We start from the raw sequence: 7,847 nt of genomic DNA, 5'->3' as shown, positions 1-7,847 counted from the left end.
ACTTTATATGTGTTTTTGATTTTTAAATACGTTTTTTGATATTAAATTGATTCATATTTTATTAAATTATAAAATTGGATATAAATGAAAGTTTAATAGGTTAAGAAGGACATATAAGTAATTATAAATTTTGGAAGGCTATACACGTAATTCTTAATGTTTGCAAGAAAATATATGAAATTTACTCTTTTTAGAAACTCTATTTTTTTCACAAAGCTTTTTCAAGTTCATCTATGGCGGATATTACTTCTCAAGTGAAGAAATACTTTCTTGCCCCAAAATAATCATCGATAGCGACTTCATTCAAGCAATGATAGACCAGTGGTTTGAATTTTAACCTACTAAAAATTTAAGACAGGTAAAATTATAAAACGTGTTACCTGGACAAGTATAAAGAGAGGTCGTTTACGGATGAAAGTGTTCCTCGCAGGCAATCACAACCGTTGCCGGAAGATTGGAGCTATGCGCCGGATTTCGTGAGAGAGACGATAGATAATTCAATCTTTTAAGAGAACTTCTTTGATCTCCACTTTTTAAACCAAAGTAAACAAATAGTGACATTATTTTTTTTACCTTATTTAATACCCCAAAATACATATTTCTTTTATACATATATGAGTGGTGTACTCGCATAAAACAACGGCGAGTTATTTTGGACGATTATTAATTTTTTTCAATGATTAGAAGATGTAGTGATGAATAGTATAGTTAAATGAATAGTTTTTAGGAGCCAATTAATTTTATTTGGGCATGTTGTTTTGGATTAAAAGTGAATTATTTTTGTAACATCCCAAATTCAAGGTCAAAAATTTCATTTTTAATTAGCTTATTACATGAAACCAAAGTGTGAATAATCAAAGTATAATATTATGAAACCATATCAGAGAATAATCCCAAGGATCTCGTGTGCGGAAAACATAGTGTGATGAGTTGCGACCAAGCCGACTCCTTTCCTTTGAAACAAAGTACCTGAAACCAAAACTGTAAACCGTAAGCACGAAGCTTAGTGAGTTCCCCATCATACCATATACCACATAACACCATCGGTATCTCTCAACCGGTAATTGTCATCGGTATCTTTCAACCGGTAACCTGGGACTATTTCACCCCTACCACTATCATATAATATCATGATATAATCATACAGTCAGGCATTTCTGGGGTACTGACCTACCTTTCGATCCTAACGACCGAGTCAGGGAAAAACTATTCCTTGTTACTACCACTAACACACATATCATATCACATAAGCATATCACATAAACATATCTCATAAGCATATCACATAAGCATATCTCATGAGCATATCACATAACATACTAAGATAATTATCATAAAGACAATTATCTACCAACTACCCCTATTGGTGCCCCGACATTGTAGCCTTAGACCCACCCCTACTGGAAGGTAACTCACCTCGCATTGCTGAAGTCCCGAAGACTCAACCCCATACTACTGAAGTCCCGCAGACTCAACACCAGCTGTTGGGACAGATTCCCGATCTGTCAATATCAAAACATTACCCAATTAATAATTGGGTTCCATTACATAACCATAAATACATGCTTTGGGTAATTACTACATTACCCCTAGCTTGGCTTATTCCAGTCCAAGGCCCAATTCATAGGCCCAAAGTCGACTAGGACTCAGCCCAACATATGGCACAATTTTCCAAATTGGGCCCAAGCCTATACATAACCTTATTCTAAGGCCCAACATCATATGTAATCATTAAGGCCCATCTATGGCCCAATTTTCCAAATTGGGCCTAAATCCTCAAAGCCCATTAATTATTCTAGTCCAATTGCTTGACTTTGGATGGCCCAATAATAATCCAATCAGCAAAGCCCAATAGAAAGGCCCAACAATAAACCCAAGTGAAATTGGGGTTTCACATAAAATGATGATTAGGGTTAAGTGTTTCTCACTTAACCCATTAGGGACGTAATCCACTAAGGACTTAATCTATTAAGTCCAATATTGCTTATATTAATTTTTTTGCCATTGATTATGATTTAATATTCCAAATTATTAAATAATTCTCGAATGTTCCGATTAATTCCCCAAATTAGGGTTTCATGGCATTAGGGTTTTCCAAACCCTAATTAGGGTTTTCCAAACCCTAATTAGGGTTTTCCAAACCCTAATTAGGTTTTCCAACCCAAAGACTAGCCCATTTATTAACTTGTTGGGCTTTTAGGTCATTTAGGGCTTTATTGGGCCTATCAAGCCCATAAGAATGTCATCAAGCCCATTAGGGTTTTATTACGGTCCATTAGAGTCCATTAAGTTTTATTGGGCCCATTTGAGCTTCCTTGGGCCCACTAGGGTTTCAAGCACCACAAACGAACCAACACAATGAGGCAAACACACCGCCACCCAACACGGCGGCCGGTGGCGGTAGGAGGCGGCAGCCACCACCCTAAGGTGGTGGTTTTCGATTTTTCTTTTATTAATCCAATTTGTTACAGTTACAATGAATATCCCAAGAAAATAACTGCACACACACACTAAACTACACCCACCCATGGTGGCAGCCACCACCTCACGGTGGTGGTGGGGCTTTTCATGGCTTTTTCCAGTGTAGCATCGCCCCTACAACATCATGCCACTACACACACGTAATTACACCATATTGCACACACACCTGCAAGAAGTAAACATAAACAGCCACCCCACGGCGCGGCAGGCGGTGATTGGGGATGTCAGAAACGAAAATGGTAGTAACCCTTTAGTCTCTTGTTCCCCCGTCAAGCAGCAACTACACACACGCGAACATTCAATCCCACGTCTGGGAACGAGTCAACTTCGACAGAAACAACAACATCACTGTCATCAGGAGGTGATGGCGACGGCATGTCTTGGTTGCATCATCTTGGAGTGGCGCATCGGCAACAAGGAATGGAGTAAATGGTAGCGGTCCATCTCCGAACCACCACAGTTTCCTGAAGTCGCTAGTGATGGAACAGTAGTAGCGGTGACGTCATTGGCGCATCATAATGGTGGCGGTGGCCCGGTTGCGAGATGACGGTGGTGGGCGATACCCCTCATGGCAGCGAACAAAAGGGGAAATAAGGAGTGTAGTGGAGGTCCGGTGGGTTCTTTTCTTCCCTGACGCAACGATCGTGGCTAACTAGCTGGAAAAAAAAACTAGTTGTTAAATAAAAATGTATCTGATAGTTGAAAAACTAGTTGATAAAAAGCTAGCTGATAGCTGAAAAACTAGCCGATAAAAAAATGACGTTTGATTACACTAACTAAAAAAAATATGAAATGACATAAATTGATATTTAAAAGAATGTGTTTTTAAAATTAATTAAGAGGTATATTTGTAAATTAAAAAAAAAAGCTTCCAAAAAGTTATTCTAAGAAGTTAAATTTAAAAAAAAAAAAAAAAAAAAAAAAAAAACTAACTTATAATCTAATTTTTGGATTATCAAACTTGACAACTTAAAAAAAATTTGAAAAATAAGTTAGTTGTGCGACGCCAAACACACCCTAGATAGTATGACTCCAAACTTTTTGAAAAAATAGATTGTAAAGATAAAACTATAGAATCGAATATACACATCACTCACTGACTTTTTTTTTTATATATTTTGATCATAGAATGAAACATGTTTACATAATCTACATAAAAAATCTTGCAAAAAATTGTAATAATAACTATCATTGTATAAAAAAAATTGTTTGATTTGGGTCGATTCCAAAGATATATTAAAGTAAGAGTTTCTTGCCTTTTTTTTAAAATTATATTATACTATATATTAAAATTTTCTTTGCTTAGCTACAGTAAACCTCTCTATTTTGCCAATTTCGGCCCTTCTACTATCTCTATTTATGTATATGTGTTCAGATCTATCTCCAGGTCATTTTATGTCAATATTTATGTTGTCTGTGTATACGTGTTGCTTCTCACCGCTTTTTTCTCCAGTTGAATTCGGATCTGTGTAATCCCTCTTTCCCTTCTTCCAAACCGCTTCCACTTCGATATCTTCCCGATTGTTCTAATTTAATTTTTAACCTGATTTCTTCTACTTCATCTACCGTCCTTTCTCACTCTTCTCTCAACCGCTCAGAAATCACATAAGGTTCCTATCGATCTCCTCACATCGGTTATCATCTTTACCCTCCTTCTCTACATGCTCCGTTGATGAGTTCGTCGGCGTCTACACGCCTTCTCTCAGGAGGAGGCGATGGAAACTGGTGTATACGCGGATATCTCTACTTCTCTTTGTTGATGATTCTCACGAAATCAGTTCCCTCTTCACGTTCGATGTTCTTCCTTCTAACTTCAAATTGTCGATGCTTCATGAATGAGATTCTTCTGCTACTATCGATGGTGTCCAAGACAGGCCTAAGAGGTTGGCAAAAAAAAACCCTATTTATGGGTTTGGGTCTTTTTTGGTTCTTCCTTCACCGATTTCCGTCTGTTCCCGCCGTTCATTACTGATTTGGGTATGTGTTTGCAACTTACGACTTCACTCTCTCCGATTTGTGCTTGATTTTGGACCAGACGACTACAAATGTGTGATTTTTAATTTAGGTTTGCAGAATCTGTCACACCAGATCATTTGTTTGCTTTTCTTTTTTCTGTCATCAGGCGTGATGAAGCCTACAACAACTGATGTCGGCTGCTTTTTGGGTTTACTTTCATATCTGTTGTTTCTGCAATTGGAGAATGCGAGCACGAAAAAGAACACCGAGTGGTTGGTAGTTAAGTTACGACCGAGGAGGATTTCATCATCACCACTGACCACCTGATGCACTGCATTGTCGTTGATGTTGTAATGAGATTTGAAGGAGAATTTGACTATGCACCCCAACTGGTCGATGAAATGCTTGAAATAGGGTATGTTGATTTTCAACCAAATGATCTGGTGTGACAAGTAAGGGCAGATGCATACATTTACCAGTCGAATTAAGGATTGTTGTTTCATCTTTAAAATCCTTATAAAACACCCTAAAATTGGCAGATTGAGGCTGAAACAAATGCTATAAAAGGAGTTGCAGAGAAGCTATGTCCAATGAGAACTGTCTTGGATAGGTTGTGACTTGAACAGGTGTGCTTTTGGGATGCTGGCAGGTGCTTCTTCCTCTAATTTTCCCTTTTTCTTTTTGAAACCCTCCCTCTGAATTAAGAAATGCTCTTCCAGATGCTCAAGTAAAGCAACTTGTAAGAACCTTACCAAATTACTTACTTTACCCTTCAAATCTAAGGGGAAATTTAATTTTTATCGAGTTGTATGATGTAGTATGCTCCTGCCCTGCTTCATACATCACTTCCAAGAATTATGGTGGTTAGTTTTTTATTTGTGATGGATGAGATGACCCTTATTTATTGTTATAAGCTTCCGTGTTTTCTGCAATTTAGGATTTATATCGATATTGATTTGGGGGATGGCTTTCATCGACCGACCGTCATTTCTAGGTAAAATCAATGGTCTTATCGTAACCTACACAATCTAAACTGAAATTGAGGGGTTGCTTGGGACGTTAATGGTTAATTATCGATTGATCCGCTCTCTATAATCTCGACTTTTGCCATTATCGATCGATTTCTATATTCTACTTTTGTTCTTCTGCCATTATTTACTGCAACTTTTTATTTGTTGTCCTGCACAATCGAAAAATGAAACCACTAAACCCTATGAAACTTTTTAATACAAGGTTTCGTTTTTTTGTTATTAATAATTGATATTTTCTTCTTGGTGATTTTTGTGTGCTTTTAGATGTATACGTTGACCTGTATTATGGAAGGAATCATGAAGAGAATGAATTATGCACAGAAGGTGTTCTATGAATAATACATGTCAGAGAAGGAAAATGGAGACTGAAAGTAAAGCATGGAAGGAATTCAATTTGATTCCAATTCCATGTTTGGTTGCAAATGTAACAACTTATTTGGCCTTTAATGTGCTTGTATTTAAATATTAGGAATCTTCAATCGGTTTCTCATTATGTATTGATTTGATTAAGTTGTTGTGTTGGAATTTAAGGTGTATGTAATGGCACTGGCAGATAAAAGAGGATGGGGGAGGTAGCCTCCAGGCCCTCCACTTTATTGGGTGCCTACATACAACTCAACACTTCTAATGATGGTTCTTATTTCATATGTCATTTCTGGAATATTACGCTAAGTTCTCCATCACTTCTGACTCTAATTGTTCCATGTTCACAAAATTCTGAATTGTGCATCTGTATATAACCTCTCATTCTAAAATTTGTGTTCATCTTTTGGTCCTATATTCAGTTTTGGCTTCATTTAGTTTCTGTCATTGGTTGTCTAAAAATTAGGTTGGATCACAATCTCAGATCGGGTTCACCCTCAACGTTCATTCATATTCAGTTTTTCCATTTTTTGTTGTTTCCAAATTCAAACTCATATGAATTTAATATCATAGCTGTCCATTTATTTTTTAGGTAAAAAAGAACAAGAATTGGATGTTAATTTCATAAGCGAAAGGTATTCCATTTGTGAAGTTTTCTTACATTATCTGTTTTTTTTTTTTTTTTTTTTTTTCAAAAAATATTTTCGTCTATTTGAGTAACCTACACAAAATTGTGGTTATCACTTATTTGCATCTGAGATACAAAACTTTTTATTTATCAATGTGGATGTGGAAGTGCAATTTTTCAAGTTTTGCAGGAAGCTCCAGGAGTTTGTAACATTTGAGTTTCTTGCCGCAAGCAGTACAAGGTAGAAGATATGCTACTTCAAAAGCTTCGTAAACATGCCTTCAGGTCTCTAAGAGTCAATTTAGATATGAACTTAATACTATGTGTTATCTAGAAATCCAAAAGCATATAACTTCACCACCACTTCTTTACTTTTCTTTCTTTTGCATCTTTTTTATATAACAATGCATTTCCTTTCTAGAGGACAATTTGTGAGTTATTTTGCTGGGGCAAATATATTAATGGAGGCCTGTACTACTTTTGGGCAGGAAGATGCAAACGCATGGCGGGTTCAAGTATATGGGTTAATGAAAGGTTACAACCTGTTGGATGTTCCAGTTGTTGCTCTCATTATTCTTCTTACTCTTTCCCTCTGTAGGAGGTTCGATTAATTGTGGTAATTTCATTTCTTTATTCCCATTTTACTTCTTTGCCCCACAACAATTCTTGAAATAAATATTTTTTATTTTTTATTTTTGTAAGGTTGATTTTTATTAAAACTTTACTATGGTTCTCATTTTCATATATATTTTTGATAAACTGCAAACTTAATTGTGACTTGTGAAAATGATACAAAATATTATTGATAATTAATGTCGCTTAAAAAACAAATTATTATTATTTTCCTTTTGGTTTAACTAATAGTCAATAACTTTCTGTTATTTTTTCGAATATTTATGCACAAAAGAAGGCTCCATGCTAAAAATTGTAATGATAATATTTCATGTGTTTTCTTTGGGTTCATTATAATCATGGGCATATGCTACAGGAACCACAAAAACATAATCCAACCAAAAATCTTATATTTTTATGGTGTCAAAGGCAATACCGGTGGAGCAGCCATCGTTTATTTTAGCTACATTAGCTATGATTATGTCTCAACGATGGTTGAAAAGATCCAAAACCCATCCAATAGCCTTCTATTTGGCGTAATTGATGCACTTATAAATGTTTATGTTATAATGTCTTTTGGATTTGTCTTTATGCCTGATGGATCCCTATAACAATATAACTAATTACTAATTTTGTTGTTTTCTCCAATATATATATATATATATATATATATATATATATATATATATATATATATATATATATATATATATATATATATATATATATATAAACTGACGAACAAAACAAAACAACCATTTTGGTGACATGTAATA

General features: G+C 35.5%; 1 long non-coding RNA gene across 6 annotated transcripts; it reads left to right on the top strand.

Moving 5' to 3' along the window:
* The first annotated feature begins 3,894 nt into the window (after positions 1-3,894).
* Positions 3,895-7,636, top strand: LOC145041177 (uncharacterized). 6 transcript variants are annotated; one of them, XR_013679975.1, is made up of 7 exons: positions 3,895-4,458; positions 4,604-4,852; positions 4,977-5,431; positions 5,733-6,466; positions 6,650-6,744; positions 6,948-7,075; positions 7,448-7,636. It is a non-coding gene; the product is annotated as an uncharacterized LOC145041177 (long non-coding RNA). The 6 variants fall into 6 exon arrangements; XR_013679979.1 differs by lacking the exon at positions 7,448-7,636 and having other exon boundaries at positions 4,977-5,300; positions 5,375-5,431; positions 6,948-7,262; XR_013679978.1 differs by lacking the exon at positions 7,448-7,636 and having other exon boundaries at positions 4,977-5,176; positions 5,256-5,431; positions 6,948-7,258.
* The last annotated feature ends 211 nt before the right edge of the window (positions 7,637-7,847 follow it).

The sequence above is a fragment of the Lactuca saligna genome, chromosome 4 (genome assembly GCF_052625555.1).
Source record: "Lactuca saligna cultivar CGN05327 chromosome 4, ASM5262555v1, whole genome shotgun sequence".
Classification (NCBI taxonomy): Eukaryota; Viridiplantae; Streptophyta; class Magnoliopsida; order Asterales; family Asteraceae; genus Lactuca; species Lactuca saligna.
The sequence above is the reverse complement of the archived record's forward strand: the minus strand, read 5'-3'. Positions and strand labels throughout refer to the sequence as shown.